Source organism: Musca vetustissima, unplaced genomic scaffold (genome assembly GCF_032173495.1).
Source record: "Musca vetustissima isolate MV318-11 ecotype Yass unplaced genomic scaffold, APGP_CSIRO_Mvet_v1 utg31649, whole genome shotgun sequence".
Taxonomy (NCBI): domain Eukaryota; kingdom Metazoa; phylum Arthropoda; class Insecta; order Diptera; family Muscidae; genus Musca; species Musca vetustissima.
Genome location: NW_026880316.1, coordinates 10,359 through 30,520, shown reverse-complemented (window position 1 = coordinate 30,520; position 20,162 = coordinate 10,359). Strand labels below are relative to the sequence as shown.

Genomic DNA, 20,162 nt, shown 5'->3' with positions numbered 1-20,162 from the left:
CTACAGATTATGAGCTTTTGTCGTTCGAACCGCGAAGATCAAAGAGATCACAAGGTCGATGAGGTTTCATATACATTTGGACAACCTTTTAAGTCTCGAGTTCTAGAGAGACCTTATGAGATATTAGAAAAGATGTACTTACTATTTTAACCGGGTGTTCATCACGTAATATCAGAGCGAATAATATCCTTGCTCCCGGAAAACAGCCCTAATACTTTGAAAGAGACCGGTATTTCAATTTCAAAAAACGTAGTCAGCCACATTGATTTTCAGACAACATTTTTTTTTTTAACACAGAAATCGATAAAATTCCTACTAAAAAATTATGCCTTACACTATTAACCGAAATTGCATTTTTGTGAATATTAACTTTGGGAGACAAATACAATATTTTGGGGTTGTGTCATTTTCGTTCTTAATTTATTGAACTGGAATCAATAGCGCATTATCACAAGATGTGCTTTTTCATTCTACGAAATTTGTCATAGCTATCTAAATTAGGCCTAGAATGACGTACGTAAAGTTTCGTGAAAATCGGTTCAGATTTAGATATAGCTCCCATATATATTTTCGTCCGATTTAATATAAATGGTGAACCAAAGTCCCTATATATCTTTCGATTTGTTCGAAATTTAGTACAGCGCACTAAATTAAGTCTAAGTATTCGCTCGCGAATGATTCAAAATACGAACATTCGCCAAAGAATGTTCGCACACACATAACAAACGAGTGAGAGCACACAACAACGTTCGTTCGTTTCGTTTGGTGGTTGAAATTCTTTCTAACATTCTCTCACGAATGAAAACAAACATTCCCGAATTCTCGCGAATGCTCAAAACGGCAACAACAAATGTTCGAGAACTCAATAGTTGTTGGACATGTGTTTTGTTATTCCACACACTTTCTGCTACACACACATCCATTCGTTGTTTGTGTGTGTTTTTATGATATTTTTGTTTGTTGTGTTTTTAACAGTGCTCGCGAGAATTCTCAAACATCCATTTTTCGAGTTTTCCAAAAGAATATTCTTCAGGAACAAATGCTCGCGAAAGAATGAATCGACGACGCTTGCAGCGAAATTTGATCGTTCGTGAATTTTTCGTACAATGCGAACATTCGCGAGAGAATGCAAATGCTTGTGCATTCATTGTAGCTTTATCATTCGCGATAAATTGAAAACATTCGAATTCTCGCGTGAGAAAGAGCGTATTTTAATCATTCTTCGCACCCTGGTGTTAAGTTTCGTGAATATCGGTTCAGATTTAGACTCCCTAGCTCCCATATATATTTTCGTGCGATTTAAGGTAAATGGTGCGCCAAAGTCCCTAAATATCTTTCGATATGCACAAAATTTGGCATAGCGTACTGAATTGAGTCCATAATGATGTGTGCTAAGTTTCGTGGAAATCGGTTCAGATTTAGATATAGCTCCCATATATATTTTCGTCCGAATTAATTTAAATGGTGAACCAAAGTCCCTATATATTTTTCTATTTGCACGAAATTTGGTACACCGCACTAAATGAAGTCTAGAATGATGTGTGTAAAGTTTCGTGAATATCGGTTCAGATTTAAATATAGCTCCCATATATATTTTCGTCTGAATTAAGGCAAATGGTGTGCCAAAGTCCCTAAATATCTGTCGTTTAATTTCATGTAGAATATACCCAAAGTGGTGAAGGTATCATATAGTCGGCCCAGTCCGACTTCACTACTTCCCTTACTGGTTTTATTTTGATTTTATGTTTTCTTCTTCTTTGTTATCGTGTTTCTTCTTATTAACTTACATGTTCTATTCCTCTTCAATATAACAATCATATACAATGTTAAAAATTCTGTTGGACTTGTTGTTCGTATCAGCACTTGTCTGAGATATTGTATTTAGCATTTATATCGAAATAATTTGGAAAATACATATGCGAATTTTCTAATACCAATGCAAAGGTCGTTAAGAGTGTCTGAAATAAAGAAACAATGGAATGCGAAACTAGCAACAATCGAGTCAGTGGAGAGTTGGCGGAAACAACGAGTATATGGAGAGCGGATGACTGAACACAGCCGAACAATAAACGGTGGTTGTGGTGTTTTTTTTTTCATGGGTGAAATACATTTGTTTTGTGCCAAAAAAGAGAGAAAGGAAAAATGAGCGCAAATAATGGTAAAGTAGAGCGAAATAGTAAAACGGTTATGATATTAATGAAATTATTAAATTTTTTGAAAAAAATAGTGGTTTTCTCATGCTTATAAGAATTTTTACTTGTATTCAAAGTGAGGTAAATGTACGATATGGAAACATTTAACTATGAATGAAATGATGAAAATATTCATTAATATTTTTTCTTTTAATATGAGGGCTACCCTAAAAAGTGGACGAATATTGATAAGGTAGAAATATTAGGTACCCAAAGATAACACGAAATATTAAATTACAAACAAAATGTGTTCGAAATTCTCAAAAACCTAAAAAGCGGGTCCTACCTAGTAGCTATGTACATATCGCTTCAACGAGAGTTTTTATGAAAGTTTCTAGAACTCTGAACCGCATCTAGTCCATTTTTAATTTACTCATAATAAAATAATATCATTTTTCAACAATTGTGGGTCATTTTTATAACAGCCGTTTCGGCACAGAATTTGCCTCCAGTTTAACCAAATCACTTTCGAATACAAATCCCTGTTAATATCCTTATTAACATAAAAATTCACCGGTCAACACATTCATTACATATTTATTTATAAAATGTTTTACCAGTCTTTGTTTACTCATCAAGTCATCCATGAAACCGTTAAATACCAAAATGAGTGGCTTTTGTCCCTTATCACTCTCTCTCATCCTTTCTCTTTCTCCGAATATAAAAATCACACATTCCCTCCATCCTGTGGTATGTGCACATATATGGTTTTTAAAATAAATATTCAGTCGTTATGCATTTTTCTCGAAACCCTTCGTATTACGTATTTTTTATATAAGAGAAAACGAGTGAATGCGAATGCCTGAGTGGCATCATTGAGGACTAGACTTATATAACATATATGTTATTTTAGACAATGTTTTCTTGTCCTGAAAACCCCAAACCATTCATACAATCCTCTATTGGTGGGCAATAAATATATTTTTTTATCTTTTTGAGTTATGTGAAGGAGAAGGAGATAGGGTGATGGATGGGTGAGTGTTTTTTTTTTTACAAAGGGGTTGCAAAAATAGGGTTTCTTTTTGCGTTTCACTTCATTTGCTTTGGTTGTAGAGAATTCAAGTCTGTGTTTCTGTGAGAAGGTCGCTCTATTGGATATGGCCACCGTTTATTTGGCACTAATTAACAACAAAATGGAAAACCTTTCATTTAATTAAATTTCATTGTTTCTTCTGTTACACGATGACACTTGAAATAGTCATAGCCAAAATGGAAATGGGTATTCAAAGAAACATATGTGTGTGTTATGTGTTTTTTGGTGAGAAACTTGTTTTTTTAACAACAAAATTAAAGGACTTTCTTGCCATTTACTTAACTTTGATTATAGTGGGTTTAATTTAAGTCGAATATAAAACGGCATTTACATTACAACTTTTACCCGGTTAACCTACGTTATAAGGATTGATTTGAAATGTTTAACGAAATCCTGAATTTAAATATGGAGAAGCCAGACGCAGACAACATATAACAATTTCCTTATTGTATTTTGTATATATTACATTATAACTTATAGTACGTTTACATTACTATAAGTTATAATGTAATATATACAAAATAAATAAGGAAATTGTTATATTTTGTCAGCGTCTGGATTCTCTATATTGAAATTCAGGAAGTTTGCAACCTGTATTGGTTGCGCTCATATAGTGTTCTAGTCCAAATGCTGGATATGTATTAGGTATCGAGTCGTGCCAAATAGGAATTTATCTTAGCTGTTCTATGACCATTTGTATTTCTCTAGGCTGTTGCTTTTCCTCTGTTGCTATGAATGATAAATGCTCTCCGAGTATAATATTACAAAGGTAGTGTTCTACTGGGCGACTACATATAGGAGGTGATGCAAATGTGGTATACCCATTTGTTTTTAGATTGCCAAATTTTTACTTTTTATCCGATTAAATTAAAATTTTACACTTAACATGCTACATGTGTTGTCTTTCCAATGTATCAATTTGAAAATAATATTATTCTAAAAATTTAAGAGATATTTGAGAAAATATTTGAAATTCCATTAAAAGTGATTTCAAAAAAAATTGCAGGTAATGTGGTATACCACATGATGTTAATGTGGTATAGAATAATTTTCACTTCCAATTGATATCTTATATAATTGATTGTTTTTAATGAATGCGAATTAGCTCGAGATTTATGTCCGTTAAGATTTTTAACGGATACGTTGAGTGGAACTTTAATTTTTTATTATATAATAATGTCTATACATGAAAATATTTAATTTTTGTATGGAGAAGTTGTTAAAACTCATAGCCTTTCTTTTTCATCCTTGTGATTCATGGTAGGCTCTCGTAGAGGAAAAATGTTTCAAATAGTAATGAGATTTTGTCTTGTGCTGGCTTTATTTCATACAGACTCAAGGTATACCACATTACCTGCACTTGTGTTTACTGAAGAAATGTGTAGTTTCTATTCCTAAATTGGTGAAAATGTGGTGCAATCGCGCATATTATTTGATTTTTAGTACTTAGTAATTATTTTAATGCTTTAGTAATACCGATTAAAATACATCTGTAAAACAAAAATTTATGTTTAAACTTCAACCAAAAAAAAAAGTCAATTTCATGAAAAATTTAATGTTTGCCACTGATTATCAACGTGAGTTTAATATATTAAACAGATCATAGCTATCTTATTTTTTTGAAAGTATACAATATGTTTCAGTTATTCTAAAATTTTCAGTTCACAAAAAAGTGTCTATACCACATTACCAACCTATATCACATTTGCATCACTTCCTCTATGTTCTTTACATTCGGTCAAATATGAAAGAATTTGAGTTGATCAGCAAGATCTTAGCTCTTTACTACAGACATACCTCTATATAAATAATCATTTTTTTAATATTCTTTTTAAATTAAAATATATTTTGTTCAACTCAAACAATTGATTTGATATTACATATGTATGTCATTATAAATTGATATTTCCTCACACACTGCAAAAATATACTGGTTTTCTTGCATTTTGGTTTGTTTATACCACCATGAGGTTGAGGGTATATTAAATTTGTCATTCCATTTGCAACACCTCGAAAACTTCAACGAAGACCCCATAACGTATATACATTCTTGATCGCAATAAAATTCTTTGTCAATTTTATATTTTTTTCAAATTTTATCGGTATATTCCAGGTCCTATCATAACACGAGTTTTCTTCTTATTAATTTTACATATTTTGAATGTCATGTATGGAGTGTATAAAATGTTCGCCCGGGCCGAATTTTGTATCGTTTTAACTTGTGTTATATATATTTGTTGATCTCTGGATATTCTAGGTATTTCTGTACCATTCGAATCTGTTTTTTATTCAAAGCTGTCTGTTGATAACGGTTCATCAGACTTATATGGCCAACATTGAAAAACTCTACGCTATGCTATATTAGGCATATATCAAGATGTATTATGATACTACCCGCAAAGGTGCAGATACAAATGTAAATATTTACATTTTGAAGTATACACTTTTTTAAAACATAGTCAACTTATAGCTTCTTGAAACAGCAGCAATTATTTTATAAAATGTGGCTAATACTATTCGTATACATTTCACAAGAAAATATATCTGAATTATAAAAATTACCTTCAGATGTTGCCTCCTGTGAGGATTGAACTCACGACCCCTGGTTTACAAGACCAGTGCTCTGCCACTGAGCTAAAGAGGCTTATGGAGCTCGGTTTTCATTATTCCATAAATAAGTTGTTAATAAATAACATTAACATGTTGGAATTGAGGATTTAAGCCACGCTTAGAACATTAACATAAAACATATCAAATATCTATGGGAAAATAAACAACATTTGAACTGATGTAGAAATATTCTGGCCAACAGTAAACTCAATAAAACTGTATTTGTAAGCTACTGTTATTATTGTATTCTAATCATAGATAAGAAAGTTGTAAAATTTAAGTTGTAATTTTCATAGTTTATTACATGCAGTAAAATCTCGATAATCCAGACATCGCTAATCCGGATTATACGGTAAACCCCGGACTGCATTTCACAATTATATAATCCGCATTGTTTGATTCTAATCCGGATTGTTTGACACTAAAATCCGGATTGTGAAGATACATTTTTTATGAGTTTCTTTTTAAAATCTTAGCAAATTTCAGTACTTATTTTATTTAAAGTTCATATTTTTAATTTTTTATATATATCACGAAATTAATAATAATTTAAACCAAAGAGCTTGATAAAACGGAACAACTTGGTAAGCCGGATTGGGTTCACTGGGTTCACTGTATTATTAAAATTTCCCATTCGGGACTCCACTTTAGTAAAAAGTTAGTTTTGAGATTGCCCCCTGTGAGGTTTGAACTCACGACCCCTGGTTTACGAGACCAGTGCTCTACCACTGAGCTAAAGGGGCTTTGGATCTGGCCGGTGTTCATACATAATTTCAAAACAGTGACGCGATGATATTGAATAATTTATGTTCTTAAATTTATTAGTTATTCAAAAATTCCCAATTTGCGAAATATGGACAAACATTGTATTGTGTTTTCTCATGCATGATTCATCACATTCCATAATGTCTTCCGTAATTACTTATCCATAGATGGATAAAGAAGAAAGTACTAGAACATTCTGGAACTTTTGAAAATTATTTTACAAATTTAATTGTCTAAAAATAGAGACTTTGATGATTTGCCTCCTGTGAGGATTGAACTCACGACCCCTGGTTTACAAGACCAGTGCTCTGCCACTGAGCTAAAGAGGCGTTGTCACGCCTTTTCTTGGCAACAAATGTTAAATTTGAAACTCTACTCTCAAACTCAGTGTTTTGGGCAGGTAAAAAAGAAAGAAGCCCCGATTTTAAAACATAATTGTGATGAAAGTAGTTTAAAATAGATTCTGTGTAGTATTTTATCTGAAACAATTTGTTTTTTATCAATAGCCTATTTCAAAGATAACATCAGTTTGTTATCTTAAAATCGGTATATTTGTACAATGAAATATGTATATAAACAATAAGAACAACACAACCTATTGACGCATGCCTCAAGTTATGTAGCCATTGTGGATTTCTAGGAAATTTATATTAACGAGGGAGTCAGGCCGAGATTCTCATTTTCTTCAAAGTAACTAAATTTGTAATACAGTTTGAAAAATTATGGGCCTGATAAACAGACCGTTCATTTTTTTCTAAACTTTCGCAAACAACGAATGAAATAACTTAACCCGACATTTATATTGTTCATATTTTTCATAAACAAACATGTGGCTTAAAATGATTCCAACCATTCTAAGGACGAAAAGAAGATCACTTTTGGGGGTGTTTTTTTTCAAAAACTTTCCCCATCTAGCATTTAACCATTCCTTTAAATACAAAAATTATCCTTGCCTCCTGTGAGGTTTGAACTCACGACCCCTGGTTTACGAGACCAGTGCTCTACCACTGAGCTAAAGAGGCTCTTTATCATCTAAGCTTCAACTTGAAGTCCGATTTGCGAATTAAAAATTCAACAAAAAGGACAAAGTGTTTTGAAATTTGTATACGTTGTAAAAACGAAATAAAATTTCGTGAAGTTTAATTATTATTTCAATATGAAGATACCAGTATATAAACGAAAAAGTAAAATTTTTCAAGTGTTTCTAGAAAAAATTATGCCATGAGATAAATTTTAATGAGTAGTAAACAAACCCCATCATAAAATAATAAGTTTTTGCAAAAAAAAATAATAATAAAATGCAAGACTGCCAGCTTCATATTACACATCAACGGCTCCATCAAGGCCTCTTTAGCTCAGTGGCAGAGCACTGGTCTTGTAAACCAGGGGTCGTGAGTTCAATCCTCACAGGAGGCATATCACCATTTTCGTATTCGATTTTTTATAACTTTTTTAAATTATATTTATTTTTTTGTTCATAGTAAATAGGTAATTTAAAGTAGTAAGTAAGAAAAACAGTACAGTCAAATTTGATAAATTACGTACAACTTATGGATTTTAACTAAATTCCATTTTGAGACAATAAAAAAGAAAAATCATGGAAATTGTACTGGATTTCGTTAACCTAGTGGTTTCAAATTGCCAATTCATTTGAATGTATGCTAAATGAAACCTAATAAAGTAGTTAACTTGGTAAAAAGTTATAATGTAAATTCCATATTATAGCAATTACCATCCCTTGTTTTACTGGAGGAGATACAAAGGCCGGGAAACATACAAAATGCTAAATTCGATTGCCTCCTGTGAGGATTGAACTCACGACCCCTGGTTTACAAGACCAGTGCTCTGCCACTGAGCTAAAGAGGCTATGTCAAGTCGTGCTTGTTATCCAATTTGATCTTAGGGGTTATATAGTTATTCTGATACCTTTCTACAATGTTTGCTTAAAATGGGGTCAACATAAAACACTTGTATTAATAGAAGACAGTCATTGCTGGAATGTAAAAAGCAAATAAGAACATTAAGAACGTATTCGAATAGGGCTATTTGTCGTTGACGAATATATGATGAAGTTCCAAAATGTAGAGTTTGGACAGAATGTCCAAACCTGTAGCCGGCAAGCTCGCTTTTAGGCGGTGTTCTAATGGCAAATTTCACTTAAGAAATGATGTATACTACTCATACTAAGAAAACAGACATTGGAAATTTGCAATTAATTAAGGAAGTCTAGTTAAATGGGAGCAACCCTGAAACATAAGTCAATACTAATAATTTTTGGTACGGAGATGTGTTATACAATGACAACCTAAAATGTCAAATTAAAGCCAATTCGGTTGAAATACGTGTTCAAAATCCGCAAAATACCGAATATTGGGGGTTACTGTTATATGAGAGCTACACCATAACATGGACCATTTGCAATACCGAACATCCAAGCAATGCCTGTGTCATATTGACCGTACGACTTTGTGGCGATAATCCATTATGATTCTTCTGGACGTTTCCATTGGGATGATTTCCATTATTAACAGGAAAAATGAGAATGTTTTACATACAAACTTACGATACGATGAATATAACGTTTTTTGTAACATGGTTTTAGTAATCTGGCTGTAATTTGGCTACGTCGTGGATGTAATGGTCCTACCCCAGTTTCCGCATTTCCCCAACAATTTTTAGGCAGTTTGAATGCTAACTTCATGGTGGATTACATAAAAAGTTCGACCGAGCGAACTTAACTGTGTTTTTATTTTATTTCATCAACCCTTTTTAATAACATGGTCAGATTTTACAAATAAGTGGGTGCAATTTGGCTTACCGGGATCATCGGAGATAACTAACACATTTACAAAAAATTTTCAATGTCCGCTCAATTGTTTGTATTTCCATGGTCCGAGACGCATTTTTAACCGGAGAGCCTGTAATGTGACATACCGCATTCTTAGTGGAAAATGTAGTGGATTCCCGAGAATTTTTAGACAGTTTGAATGCTAACTTCATGGTGGAGAATATAAAAATTTCAACCGGTCGAACTTAACTTCGTTGTTATTTGTTTTAATTATTGTTCCATATTTACTCATTAAAATAATAATTGCATATTATATCCTAATTTTCCATGAACATGTTATTATAAACAAAGCACCTTTTTATACAATATAAAAAGTATACAACGTCTCTAGTATCAAAAATTTCGAAACTTGTCTGTGACTAAAAGGCAATGTTCAATTATATCTCGATCTGAACATTTTTACAATTTCTCAATTGCATTTCGAAATTTTCCGATGAACTGAACCTTTTTTCAATCATGAGTGATTACTGGCAATAAAAAACGGTGAAGAGATCTAACTATGACAGTTTTTTATTACCTGTGCATATCACTGATCATTGGAGAAAGTTTATTGTAATGATTATCCACATTCAAATTAAAACTTTTCGTCATCGTCAATAATTTCTTCGTGAAATCATAAGATTTATTACTTGTTCCAGAAATTTCATTTCAATTCGAAATTTTCAACCAAAAAAGTCATGTATTGCCTCCTGTGAGGATTGAACTCACGACCCCTGGTTTACAAGACCAGTGCTCTGCCACTGAGCTAAAGAGGCTTTGAACCCGTTGGGCACAGATTAAAACTCCGATACTCAGACAACAGTTCAATTGTTCTAAAAATAAGAATTTATATATTTATAAAAATTACACGACTTTTATAAAAATGTTGGAATTTTTAAAATAAAATCTTTTCAAGTCCATTAATTAACGTAGTTGATACTTAGTAATTCAAACCTGTCTTAAATTCTGAAAATAATCACATTCTGCACAATTAAATTCAAAAGAACTTTGAACAAAATTAGAGTTTCCAGATTTTGGTGATTTGCCTCCTGTGAGGATTGAACTCACGACCCCTGGTTTACAAGACCAGTGCTCTGCCACTGAGCTAAAGAGGCACATAACGGTTGGCTATCAAATTGTCTATATTAAAATGTTAAGAACTGTATTCTGTTCTATGGCTGGTTAATGTTCTTTGGACACAAACACTGTATATTGCTATGTTATTGTAACAGACTGTTAAATATTTCCGCACATTCTCTTTAATAACATTAGATTTCTCTTCATCGCTTATTTTAAGAGAAATTTCATGTTATGACGCATAAATATTCTGTATTTGTATTTTGCAAATTGAGTTGCTATTTTTTTTTCATGATAATATATGTGTGTGAATATTGTATTGTTGTTGTCCGTTCGTTCATTCTCGTTCACCGCCCTAACTACAGTTGTTTAGATATGTATATTTATTTGTTGTAAACAGCACTTTCTTTCCGATTTTGTATGTAGGGATGGATGTTCGTTCATTTTTATTTATTTACATATTTATAGTTGATTTGTTATATTATTCACAATTTGTGTTGATTTTATTAGAAATGGAAAATAATTTCGCAATTGTTTAATTTATTTGAAATATTTATTGACCCAAGTAAAAGAATAATATTCACATAGAACCTGAAAAGCAAAATTGCTATCAAGATGTCCGAACCAAATATTCTGCGTGGAGGTTTCTAGATATTATGTTCCCAATATGATAGATTACACGTTTGTTAGCTTAAAATGCTCATTTCGGTTACAATTCATTTATAAATATTAATTTGTTTGTTTGTTATTTTATAATAATATCCATTTCAACCGAATTGACTGTAATTTATTATTTTGGGTTCTCATTTGGTAGCAAATTTGCCTGCCAAAAATAACAATATGTGTGCATTGCTATTGCTCACACAAACGATACAAATTGTAGTACTTCGCATTCTCCTAGCACACATTACCAGAGTTCTACATCCACCCGGTACCCCGTAGTTCAATATTTTGTATGTATTGACCTATTAGAATTCTAGCTTTACTTCTTTGTCTTCAATACGTTCGTTATTATACCCTACACAACAATGTTGTAAGGCCACTAAAGCTTTGTGTGGTCCAAAAGTTTGTAACACCGCGGAATATTTGACCCACCTTTTAGTATACCGATCGTCATATTCCGACTAGCTAAGTTGATCTAGACATGTGTGTCCGTCTGTCTTTCCGTTATAAATTGTAAACACGATACAGTCCACAGTTATGGACCAATCGCCACCAAATTTTGTATGTAGGACGGGTTCTGGCCAAAGAATACCGCTATTGTTTTTTGTAAACTTTATAAAATTAGAGTTCGCTGGTAATTGTGTAGGGCCCCGTTCGACCATACTGCTCGGCTTACTTGTTTTTATAATCCAACAATGCGGCGAAGTTTGTGGGAACCTACAGAGACCTGAAGGCATATAGATATGATCATCGTTTGGGAGCACTGTTGGATGCTGGCGTTATTCTTAATTATCCATGTTGATTAAAGGAGCAAAATAGTGACAGTAGAGAAAGGGCGTAACAGTCTCCATACCCAAACTACGGACAGTCTCTAACATCCGTTTGTCTACTGATCTGATCGGGTATGCGTTCGTTGTGACGGAATCCGTCGAAGATGACAACCGCAGCAGGAAGAGTTACTCCAAACTTTGACAGATGCTCTATGCTCTAAAATAGAGGACAAAGTCAAGTGGCATTATCCTCAATTCAACATCGAAGTCAGTTAACAAATCTTCATTAACGAGGACATTCGCCTTCCTCGGAAGTGGTGAATGGGCTGGAGCATCAAAAGGTTACAAATATTTCTTTACCCTCCACCATAATTAGGACATTAAAAATCGATAATTTTATATAGGAACTCTGAGATTAAAAGAAAAATGAGGCTAGGTACTATACCAAAACGCCGACCAACATATGAGGCAAAAATGATCTGTCTTAAATATTGAGATCTAAAATATAAATTTTATTTAATTTACATATCCCAGTCTTACACGCCAAAATTTGGTGCACCCAAATCTGAATTGTACCAAATTTAGTACCATTTAGTATACGTGAGTACGAATTTTTTAAAACTTTTTACCTACACCAATCCTACACTCCAATAGTAATCTTAATAAAATTTCAGGATTCCAGCTGTATTGGTTCCTCCAAAATCAAATTGTCCCAAATATAGTACTGTTTAGTACTTTTCGTATACATGAGTGCACACTTCCAGAAACATATCCTTACATCTCAACCAAATTTCAAGTTTTTACCTCTATCCATTCACATGCTACGAAATTGTAACAAATTTAGTACGATTAGGGGATTTTTAGTTTGAATTTCCAATTCTCTACCGGTTCGCCAAATACAAAATATCACCATATTTAGTACTTTTCGTACGTTCCTACTAGAATTTCCAAAAACGGAGTCTTAAGAGTGACCTCCACCCAAATCTTCAAGATTCTAGAATCAGACGTTTCGCCTGGACGTTGATGAATCGTTAAAAAATTAGGGATGACATGACATAGTTTGTACATAAGAATTATACGGATGATTTGAAGACGTTTTGTCCTTCAACGTTTTGTCCAGAATATTGCAGCAGACTTAAATTTTAATAAATTCCAAATTTCAATATGATTTCAATTTTTTTAGTTGTAATAAATAGTATTAAAATAATACGTAACATTATAGTGAAATTCTTCTAATTTAAATTTGACATTCCGTTTGCAAAAGCTCGAAATATTTACCAGTCTTTCGACCGATGTATAGAGATTTGAAAATTTGCCCATATATTTCTAGTACTTCGAGTTATTGAAAATTACATTTATCGGTCCAAGTTTTAGTATTGGCCATTATAAATCCCTATTATTCAGTATTTAATGATTTTCAACACGATTGACTGCAATTCATACTCATTGTGTAGCAAATTGTTCTACCAAATATTATCAATATTGGTTTAATTTTTAAGGGAGCACCCATATAACTGTACCTCCCAAATTTCGGTATTTTGGCTAAGTTTTTCAAACCGTATTTGCTCTATATTTATATTTTGGGTCCTCATTCTTCATTTTGGCATAGCTCCACTATACATAAATATACACCCGTTTTGTGCTTTGAGGACTTCGACATGTTCAGTGTCCTAGCCCCACTTTCCTTTCTGATTGTCTAAAGATTTATATTTACAATTTACCATAGCATAACTCCCATATAAAAGTTCCGATTGATTTCACATTAAACTCATCGAAAATTTGCTATAGTTTCTAATATAGCTGTTGGGCGCCATTTTAGTACTTTGGGAACAAAATCAAGTATAGCCATAGAAATATTCACTTATATTTCTCTAAGAGCTAATTCCATCTGGCAATATCCGTTTCATTTTAACTCTAGAACTTGCCACAAAACTTAGTGACACAGAATTCATCCTGTATTTTGTATAAGTAAAATTTTTTCAGATAGAGTAGTACCATTTGTTAATGCCACGTGTCTTATTTCTGAAATATAATTTCAGATATTAATTCATCCAACCATTTACACATGTCGTACTCATATCGAAGCATATTGCAGAACCACCTTTTACATTTTGTCACTTTAAGATTTTACAAAAACTAAAAAAAAAACAAACTATGGACGTAAAATTGTTGACGCTGGTGTCTTCCGAACGTGACAAAACCCATTAATTATATTAAATGACGACAGAATTGTTTCTGCACCTGTTTACACTTTCCGATCGACATGTGTGTAATGCTGCTCGTGCTGCCTTCCTAGTTCATTTGTTGTAGCTCGTTACTCGCTTCTTGTTATTGCAAATTAATGACATTATCAATTTATGAAAATTCCTAAATAAAAATTCAATAAAAAATACTTTTTCCGTCTTTCAAGTCGAACCAAATAAAAATTTTACGGTGCTACGCTCTCCCTCTCACTCAGTTCGGTATGCCTGCTGTCCATGTTGCTGCTGCATTTCTACTTTGTTGCATTGCATTGAAAGCGGCATCGGGGATGCCTTCCAACTCTCAGCACACATTGCAAAAACGGAATACAAACAAAACAAGTTGCAGACATTTATTGAAGGAATAGTTGGACGGGTGGAATGGATGGACACATTCGAAACGGGCCAGGCAGTCATACATTTTAAAATGTGGCAGTCGATGAAAACCCGACCACCACCAGCTGCATGTTGAGAATGAAATATTCTGGCATTGCATGAGTTACACATACCGGGGTATGTAATATGTTGAAGGTCCATATGTGTGTAAGTTTTGTATTGGACCAGACAGATAGCTGAAGTATGTAGTACGTCGATGAATGTAAGTGCAAATGTAGTGGATATGAGGATGGCATGCAAATGTGGTCTTTAAACTTATAAATAACAAATTGGTCACCAAGGGAATGTATATCGATCAATATAAAGACGCGAGGTCTCTATATCGACCAATTGGTCTATATAAAGACCTGTGGTCTCTATACAGCCCAATGGGTCTATATAAAGACCTGTGGTCTCTAGGCAGTCCAGTTGGTCTATATAAAGACCTGTGGTCTTTAAACAGTCCAATTGGTCTATATAAAAACCTGAGGTCTCCATACAGCCCAATTAGTCTGCATAAAGACCCGAGGTCTCCATACAGCCCAATCGGTCTGTATAAAGACCCGAGGTCTCCATACAGCCCAATTGGTCTGTATAAAGACCCGATGTCTCCATACAACCCAATTGGTCTGTATAAAGACCCGAGGTCTCCATACAGCCCAATTGGTCTGTATAAAGACCCGAGGTCTCCATACAGCCCAATTGGTCTGTATAAAGACCCGAGGTCTCCATACAGCCCAATTGGTCTGTATAAAGACCCGAGGTCTCCATACAGCCCAATTGGTCTGTATAAAGACCCGAGGTCTCCATACCTCGGGTCTCCATACAGCCCAATCGGTCTGTATAAAGACCCGAGGTCTCCATACAGCCCAATTGGTCTGTATAAAGACCCGAGGTCTCCATACAGCCCAATTGGTCTGTATAAAGACCCGAGGTCTCCATACAGCCCAATTGGTCTGTATAAAGAATCGAGGTCTCCATACAGCCCAATTGGTCTGTATAAAGACCCGAGGTCTCCATACAGCCCAATTGGTCTGTATAAAGAACCGAGGTCTCCATACAGCCAATTGGTCTGTATAAAGAACCGAGGTCTCCATACAGCCTAATTGGCCCGAAGTCTCTATACAGCCCAGTCCAATATTCCCAAAATTATTACACCCCTGAATAAGAGGCTGGCCATCTGAACCAAAACTTCCAACAGATGTGCTGAAGTAGAATTACACATATGCAGGGCAGAACGGCACGTAAGGCTAACAAAATAAGCTTCGGGTACGCATACCCATACAGAGATACATATATGTGTATAGGTATGACACATTCTCAGTATAGGAACAATAAATACACGCACAACTTAATGATGGCAAAAGGAGGAACCTTGGCACCAGCCTGCAACAGTAATCCTCCCTGGTTTCCCGCACATAACACACCTTGATAAACCAATTCCTTCGAACAGAACAAGAAAACTGAAGCAATACCTCATTTTTCAGTAGCTTTCGACAAGCATGCAACATTTTGTTGTATGTTGTAGAAGCGATGTGTGTGTGTGCGACTGTTCACGACACCTCATCGACTGCTGTTGCTGCTGCTGTCGATGTCGTCAACAGCAGAAAAAAGTAAAAGCAACATTTACTATTTTCCTATGCTAGACGAACAGCAATTTTAGCAACAGCTTCTAATCACTTGCAACATGTTTTCTAACAATTTCCACGAGGCGCGGAAGCGCATCTAATGGCACTTTTCCAACCAACCGGCATCCACTTAGCCAGCCAGCCAGTCCATCCAGTTCTAGGCATCCTTTTTCGCTGGCAATGCAGATGTTTTTACGCTAAATAATACGACAGTCTAGCGCTGAAGGATTTTGGTGGTTGGATGGGACACCTTGGACGTCTTGGCGTGGTGGTGGCGGCAATGTTGCCCAAGAATTTCTGTTGCAAAGGGCGGAACTGTTGTTGTTTTGTGCCACCAAATACCAGGCTCTCAAAATCATAACAGCCGTTGATGTGAAGGCACTGACTAGAGGTGGTTGGGCCACAATCTGCTGGAATGCCGTTGCCTTTGCACGAGTCACGAGTGTATCCTTAGCGTGCGTGTTAACTTACCAGCCAATGTTGTTATTGTTGTGTTCGCAATGTACAAGAAGTCCAACCGTCTGTTGTACTTTATACGCATACACCGGGACTACAACACCACAATGACGGCGACGACAACGACACGGCGAGGAAAACACAACACGGTTATGGTTTTTGCTACATGGCCTGCCTGGCTGCCTGCTTGACTACCGAACTGGATGTATGGCTGGCTGGCTGTTTGGTTGGCACTCTGTTGAATTTCCATTCCTTTTGTACGACACGACACAGAGTTTGCTGTTTGCCTTTTCTTTGTGTCTGTTAAAAGGAGTCAGCAGCAAGAAGAGGCAGATACCACCTAAATAATAAATTCTGGCTCGCTCCCTCTTTCACACCAAAGGGCCTCCTAGGAGATATGTAGTCGACGTCGTCATTTCATCCAGCCATTCGAACAGATATTCAGCCAGTTTCAACAACAACAGTCTTCACACTGTTGTAGCTGTAATGTTTGTTGAAGGGAATGTTTGTTGCAGTACCACCAAAGCAGAAAAAATAGAATCCAGTAAAACCGGTCTCTCCACCAGCCACTGTCTCTTACTGTGGCCAAAAAAACACAAGAAGAAGCAAAAAATCGAAATACTACCACCATCACTGAGTACATGAATAGAGTGAAATACCAGTAACTACTTGCTACTATAGTGTTGCTATGCCATAGGTTATGGAGCTGTTGTAGCCAACAGCACCATCATCATTATCATCAACGTCGGTTCACTTGAACAAAAAAAGTAGAGCAAAAGTAATGCAGACATTATGCAGAGATGTCAAATCTTTGTTTTATTGGAGGGGCCTAATGAAAATTTCATATAATTAAATCATATTCCCCATGTGGTTTCGTGTCGATGCTCGGGTCATAGTTGTGTCCTCGAGAACGACCAGAAAAAATTACAAAAATTAAGGTCCATAAAACTGGAATATTTGTAAAATTATCTATGTTTATAGTTATTTGAAAGTTCTAACAGAACTTTCTGAGCTCTGGGAAGAGGATTTATATACTAGTTTTATTCAAAGCGAATCATATGTTTATGGGATAAGTGTACCAGTAGTCGACGCTTTAAAGATTTCCGCATTTTAAACGTTTCACCACCCAGAGTGTATTTTATATAAAATATATATACTTTTTAATTAATCTTCCCCTCCAAAATTTTTGAAAAACTAATTTTTTAATAAATCTATACCTGTTTCGAAATTTGGTTTACTACCTGATGCAATAAACATTTTTTGAATTATTTTGTATATATACTTTTTTCTAGGTTGCGCAAAATTGGCTCGCGAATGATTCAAAAGGCGTGATTTTCTTTTTGGGCTCATTTCAAGAATGAACTTATCGCGATAAAATCTTCTCCAAGCGAATGTTCCCACGCACATAACAAACGAGTGAGAGCACACAACAACGATCTTGCGCTTCTTATGGGGGTTGAAATTATTTCTGACATTCTCTCACGAATGATAACAATCATTCCCTAATTTTCGTGAATGCTCAAAACAGTAACAAAAATATCCCTAGCAAGAGGAACTAGTACGTCATCAGAAACTCATCGATTCTTAGCTCTCCAGTGACTAGTGCCACTTTACACCCCTTAACAATGTATTTAACTGTTTACTTTAACATGGGGATGTCATAGGAGTTAACCAATTGAAACTCCTTCGCTTACCCGAGGAGTAGTATTATACTAGTTATAGGTTTACAGTCAAAGACTAGTTACCTTAGTAAGAACTAGTCCAGTACCGTTTTTATGATAAAATTAGCAATTAAAACACTCATTTATTAATTTGATTTAAATTTTTATTTTTTTTTAATGAAATTGTATCTGGAAATAAATAACAAAGATATAATATTATAGTACAAAACAAGAAATATATGTCTTACCTTACCTAAAAGATCGTGCAAAAAATACTAAGAGAATGTAATCCCCTTTTCCATAATTTACCAGAGTCATTCATTCACGTTTTATAATAGATGTTATGACCTTGACCTGTAATGAAAAGACAATAAAATATATTCAATAGGAAATAAATTATATATAATTATATATAGAAGTATTTACATACATATCCTTCCGTTTGAGTTAAAAAAAATCATCATTAATATTTCACAATTTGATGCCACCGCACTTCAAAACGATCACAAAAATAGTGGTTATTTCCAAACAAAATTCATCTTGCATTTATAAAGAATAACGGATTTTTTATGCAGACCCACCACCAAAAACCGTGTTTTTTCTTTAAGATCGCAAGAGACTCCTTCTCGTTTACTACAGGATAAAAAGGTAGTCAATTGGTTCGTATGATATTACTTTAGGATGAAATTTGTAACTGGTACGGTATAACTAGTGCTGGGACTAGCTAAATAACATCAGAAGTGGTGACTGTTGGGAGAGAATGTTTAAATATTTTTCTCTTCTCTTTCTTTAATATCCCAAGTGACTCCTTCTCGCTTACTATAGGATAAAAATGTAGTCAATTGGTTCCTCTTGGATTACTTTAGGGTCAAATTAGTAACTTTTACGGGTTTTAACTAGTGCTGGGACTAGTTACATACCATCAATTGGAACTTTCATTTCTAGCGGGATGCTCAACACTTTCTGCTACACACACATTCAAAGAAAGTACAGGTCGCATTTATCATCCGATTTGGATGAAATTTGGCACAACTCATTTATTTGGCCTTATGGGAAAAATCGGTTCAGATTTAGATATATCTCCCGTACTAAAATAAGTCTAGAATGATATGTGTTAAGTTTCGTGAAAATAGATTCAGATCGGGAGATATATCTCCCATATATATTTTCGTCCGATTTAAGGTAAATGGTGCGCCAAGTCCCTAAATATCTTTCGATTTGCAAGAAATTTAGCGCAGCGTATTGTACTAAGTCTGGAATGACGTGTGCTAAGTTTCGTGGAAATCGGTTCAGATTTAGATATAGCTCCGATATATATTTTTGTCCGATTTAATGTAAATGGTGAACCAAAGTCCCTATATACCTTTCGATTTGCACGAAATTTGGCATAACGTACTAACTTAAGTTTAGAATAATGTGTGTTAATTTTCTTGAACATTGGTTCAGATTTAGATATTACCTGTCACATATTGCACAAAACTCCTAATGTTTGTCCGATTGGCTCGAAATTTTGCACAACGTATCCAATTGAGACTAGAATGATTTCGTTTTTTTTTGTGTAATGTGTCCATGTGTGTATCAAGTGTACTATAAACCGATTCACACAAATTTGTCCCACTGAAATTTAGCATAGGTTGCAGAAAGGCATGTGTATGGATTGATGTTTGTCGGTTCATTTATTGATAAAGATCAAATCAAATAATTTTTAATGGAATTTTAAAAGAACATTAAGAATTCCCATATGTGGAATATACCAAAGAGGTGAAGGGGTATCATTAAGTCGGCCCAGACCGACTTTACTACTTTCCTTACTGGTTCGTACTCTGACGTTTCAATACCGAACCACATGCAAAATGCAGCGGTTT

The 20,162-nt window shown here is 34.6% G+C and overlaps 8 non-coding genes across 8 annotated transcripts; 1 reads left to right on the top strand and 7 right to left on the bottom strand.

The window, feature by feature from the left end:
• Positions 1-5,797: 5,797 nt before the first annotated feature.
• On the bottom strand, positions 5,798-5,869 carry Trnat-ugu (transfer RNA threonine (anticodon UGU)). The gene has a single exon. It is a non-coding gene; the product is annotated as a tRNA-Thr (tRNA).
• A 637-nt stretch (positions 5,870-6,506) lies between these two features.
• Trnat-cgu (transfer RNA threonine (anticodon CGU)) lies at positions 6,507-6,578 on the bottom strand. Its single transcript has one exon. It is a non-coding gene; the product is annotated as a tRNA-Thr (tRNA).
• Positions 6,579-6,857: 279 nt separating this feature from the next.
• On the bottom strand, positions 6,858-6,929 carry Trnat-ugu (transfer RNA threonine (anticodon UGU)). The gene has a single exon. It is a non-coding gene; the product is annotated as a tRNA-Thr (tRNA).
• Positions 6,930-7,550: 621 nt separating this feature from the next.
• Positions 7,551-7,622, bottom strand: Trnat-cgu (transfer RNA threonine (anticodon CGU)). The gene has a single exon. It is a non-coding gene; the product is annotated as a tRNA-Thr (tRNA).
• Positions 7,623-7,944: 322 nt separating this feature from the next.
• Trnat-ugu (transfer RNA threonine (anticodon UGU)) lies at positions 7,945-8,016 on the top strand. The gene has a single exon. It is a non-coding gene; the product is annotated as a tRNA-Thr (tRNA).
• Positions 8,017-8,394: 378 nt separating this feature from the next.
• Positions 8,395-8,466, bottom strand: Trnat-ugu (transfer RNA threonine (anticodon UGU)). The gene has a single exon. It is a non-coding gene; the product is annotated as a tRNA-Thr (tRNA).
• A 1,665-nt stretch (positions 8,467-10,131) lies between these two features.
• Positions 10,132-10,203, bottom strand: Trnat-ugu (transfer RNA threonine (anticodon UGU)). Its single transcript has one exon. It is a non-coding gene; the product is annotated as a tRNA-Thr (tRNA).
• Positions 10,204-10,470: 267 nt separating this feature from the next.
• Positions 10,471-10,542, bottom strand: Trnat-ugu (transfer RNA threonine (anticodon UGU)). The gene has a single exon. It is a non-coding gene; the product is annotated as a tRNA-Thr (tRNA).
• Between the last annotated feature and the right edge of the window lie 9,620 nt (positions 10,543-20,162).